The 4,576-nt window shown below is 35.2% G+C and overlaps 1 long non-coding RNA gene across 1 annotated transcript; it reads left to right on the forward strand.

Annotated features, from left to right (window-relative positions):
* Positions 1–3,526: 3,526 nt before the first annotated feature.
* On the forward strand, positions 3,527–4,013 carry LOC148760621 (uncharacterized). The gene is made up of 2 exons (XR_016028556.1): positions 3,527–3,823; positions 3,950–4,013. It is a non-coding gene; the product is annotated as an uncharacterized LOC148760621 (long non-coding RNA).
* The last annotated feature ends 563 nt before the right edge of the window (positions 4,014–4,576 follow it).

The following is a 4,576-nucleotide window of genomic DNA, read 5'->3' on the forward strand; positions in this document are numbered from 1 at the left end:
GGGGTCTTATAAAGGAGGAAGGGTAATTAAAGAAGGGGGGCAAGGAGAGGCCTGAGAGGCATTCACGTGACCTCATGTCACCCAAACAAAACAAGATAAACAAGACAAATTGAAAGGGGGTGTAGAATGCTACTACTCAACCCCAGTATGACAAAACCCTATCTGCTCTTTGCCCGTCAAAACCATTTCAAAAAATTTATATATATATACTCTCTCTCTCTCTCTCTCTCACACACACACACACACACACACACAGTACTATATAAGTGATAAATATCAACTGATAGACATTGCTCTTATTATAAAGCATTGGCTTTTGTTGCCCTCCACGCCCACATGCCAGTATTTGTCCTCAATGTTATTGCCCAAAAACTCATTAATGTCTTCCAATTGCAAGCTGTTCTACACTGATGCACCACCCATGTATATCCCATCATCAAGTGAAACCGATGAAGTTTTAGTTTTCACACATGAGTATCTGAGCTAGCTGTAGCAATTTAACTTTACCCAAAAATCTTACTGCGACTAGTTCCGTTGGACGTGCAAACATAAATAAGATCCCTGTTTTTAGTTATAGAATCCCTTGCATATGAGCAAATTAATAATATTGAAAATGAAATCGTGGTAATAGGTTATTCAACTTTAATTCATCTTCGACAATTCCCTATAAAAGACTAATGAATTAACCCCCCTTCACCTCCCCCCCCGCCCCCAAAAAAAAAGCATTAATTTCTTTTTCGTTTCAAATTAATCTCTTATAACCATCTGAAAAGACAAAAAAAAAAAAGAAAAAAGAAAAGGATTATATGCATGTGTCTGGGATCTCGAGCTCTGCAAAGTGCAGAGATTACCAGTGAAAGAGAAGATATGTACAATTCAATAACAAATTAAGATTACCTCCATTTAGATCTGTCATGACCATTTTGTTTCTTTATAGATATATGCTGCACAAGTAAGTAGTATTAAATTTGTTTATCAGCGGAGCAGTGAAGAGATGATTATCAGATGAATGTCAAGCCTTTTGCTCGTTTGTCTTTGGGATTATTAAGTAGTCTTGTTAATAAAGAATAATGCAACAGTACAAACCTGTAAAGAAATAAATGCAGTTTGGGAGGATTTGGGAAGGAATAATTTGAGAGGATTTTCCAGATATGAAGAGATAGGTTGTAGATTTGCATGGGAGCATCTTCTGCTCAAAGTCTTGCCAAAAAGCCATCATATGCTTTGTGCAGGCTAGCGACAGTGGCTGCCCTTTAGTCCCCACACCTTCTGCCAAATTGATCCTCCATTCTTCATCTTTCAATTTCCTTCTACCACCCTCCGTTTTAACTTATTCCACTCTTAACTGTCTCCCTTTTATCCTCTTCACTGATCTGTCATTTGATGCTCAAGTATCAGGGACAGTTGTGCACCAGAACAATGGTAACCTATTACCAGTTTGCTTTGTCTGAGACCAAAAGTTCAACACAATCCGAAAATAGTATATAAAATTATTAAACTAAAGCTTCTTTTGGAAACCCAAAGTTCTTTATGTCTTCCATATTCAAGCTAGCTAGCTGCTCACGTTAGAAAGCAATGATTACATGAATCTGCAGATCCAAGACAATCTGTTTTCTACCCCTTATATATACTTTGGTCCTCACACAACATTTCGCTTTCTTGTCCCATATCGCCTCCCTTTTGTTGTATGTTTGTTAAATTTAATTTATGTATTCTCTATATTGATATATACACGTACATATTTAATATGTTTTATATAAACAATATATTGTAAGAAAATTAACATCTCAAAAATTTACACAACATCTCACGAAAATTTTATAAAATTCGTATTTAACTCAAACTACCAACGTATATAAAACATATCCGATTTATCAACACCGAATTTAGTAAAAAAATCAATAACTGCATTAATCTCATGCATGAAAGGTATGTACGAAAACAACTTCACCGATACTCTTCCACAAGCGGTGGATAGTTAGCATCTCAAAAAACAGATACTAAAACTACAAAATTCATAAAAAAAAAAAATATCTAAAGATAATTAGTTCAAGCATTTTAACGTTAAAATTAAGGGGAATGTGATCAATGGCGATAGACTGAGATCCATGAAATCAAATAATTGAAGTCAGTTCCATTATGTATTCATGAAAACCAAACAAACAACACCTATACAATAATTTTGAAAGAAAAAGACAAGATTGTGTTCTTTCAACTTGAAGGTACCTCCGATAAGCAAGTGAATCGTCAAAGGGTTTCTGGCGTTGGCACCACTCGATTTGTTTCACGTCAAGTCATCTCAACATATTAGCGTATGAAGGTGTCTTTGGGTGAGACAGACAAAATATGAGTGATTTTGAGGATCTCCCAGACTAATCTCGACATGTAACAGATTCAATGGTCCAAAGACATGCTACGTAGAGTGTTGTGAATCACTCCCTATGTATGCATCGATGTCTGAAAGCAGATAACTATTACAAATGCGATGATAATAGTAGGAGTATATATATATATAAAGACAGAATTTGATGATTCATCATGATTGGCTTCGCTTGATTAGGGGGTCCTGCCGCCGTGGCATTTCGGCTACGCGACATGTTCCTCACTAGTACAAGACCCCATATTCCCCCCGCTCGCCATTCATAAAATTTATATTTAAATATAAACATATATAAATGCATTTATTTTTAAAAGAGTAAAAGTTTAAAGATGAAATCTATTTTAAAGATGTTAATGGGCATTGTATTATCTAACTCCATCAAGTAAGATTAGGGTATGTTTTATAATTATATTTGGAAAATTATTACTCGTTTTGGATTCGAGTAGTATTTATATGGTGATTTTAGAGTACCCACTATCCGAACCTGATTATAAATAACGATTTATTAAGTTTTAATTTCATATATATATATATTTTTGTTTATAAATTTCTTAAAATTAATATAATACTTATTAAAATTTATTAATTATTTTAAATATGATTTTAAACTTTAATTTATTTTTTATGAACTAACTTTAATATACATAAAAACTTAATTTAAATTTATTTTATTTGAGTGTTTAACTGGACTAGTATTTAATTAACGGATAGTGTCTAAGATATTAAGGTAAGGGTTTGAGTAGCAATTTAATAATTTAATTGAACATTTATAAAGCTCAAGTACCTTATAAAATGATAAAATTCAAATTAAAATATTTAAAAAATAAGGAATACCCTATTTATGGACATCCCTCATCCAAAACTTGATAAAGCTAACACAAACCAGAAAATCTTTCGTAAGTAATATGCTTTAGGGCCATTTTAGTAATTCAACAGCTTTGCCCATTGGGCATCAAGAAGAGCATTTTTTTTATTAGAATTGGGCCGCCCACAAAAGTAACAATCCGCACTAATCTGGTTCTATCCTACTGTTCTAGATTCATCATTGTGGGCTGTAGGACTATAACACTCCGAAGCCGGAAAAGTCAACCCATTTCCGTTTATAACTACGTTGGAAGCAACGGCCAGTGCCTTGGTTCGCTTGAACTCAAGCTCGATTGTTGCCAAAAGTAAAGAGCACGTTCGATAAGCTAGGTCGAAAAGTTCGGTCGTTTTGAACCCGAGGTCCAACCTTGGAATATAGGAATGGCGACCTATGAGAATAATGGTTGCAAGGGCTAATTAAGACGTGGAGGTTTCTTATTATAGAAGCCTAAACCTGAGAACCACTGAACCCAAAAGGGTGGTGGAGATTGATCATGGTCCTCAACCTAGAGGCAGCAACGGCAGACCATGGTGGACCAAAGTCTCCAAATTCAGCAATTTAGATAGAGGTTTGCAGCAGTAAGTTGCGTTGTCAAACCACTGAAGCTTTCCCTTTCTTATTTTTATTTTTTAATTTTTTTTTTTGTATATAACCCGTAGGTTCACCCAATTGATTATTGTGGGTTGGGTTGTCATGTTTTCCAGCTCATTCTTTTCCGGTGAGGACTAAGCAAGATTAATGATACGAGCAACAAATGCATGCCGTCATTATGGATTTGAGTAACTTTTTTTTGTTGGTTGTTGATTTCTCTTTGAATCTTTTTGCCCAAAGTCTCTTTTGATTGTGTTAGAATAAGCAGGCAGGTAATTATCGACCAAGCAATCACGTACGAATTATTAAGCAATGAAGAAGAGAAGTTTTCAACATACTCCGTGACCGAAACAAAATGTATTCGTTAGCTTGTATCTATAGCCAGCAAAGTCCATCGTCTAAAAGGCCTAAATGGCAACAATAATTAACAAAGTGCAGTAATATCCAATGTTTTTAAGATGTTCAATTCACTGCTTGAAAACCAACCATGGCTTTTGTTATAGCCCCATATGGTTTATCGACTTTCATGGTGCAAGAGGCAAAAGGCCAAGGGTTCCATCTGTTAAGTAGTTGACTGGGTGATGTGCACACATCTTCTTAGGCAGGAAATTAGGTGGATGGGTCTAGAAATGACCAAAAGAACTAGGCATTGGGGGAGGTTCAGCAGTAAATTTCTCGGGGGCGTTGCTCCAGCAATAATTTCAGTTACCAGAATTATAGACAAAGCAATGCAAGTTTCG

Source organism: Theobroma cacao, chromosome 9, assembly GCF_053813885.1.
Source record: "Theobroma cacao isolate CCN51 chromosome 9, ASM5381388v1, whole genome shotgun sequence".
Taxonomy (NCBI): Eukaryota; Viridiplantae; Streptophyta; class Magnoliopsida; order Malvales; family Malvaceae; genus Theobroma; species Theobroma cacao.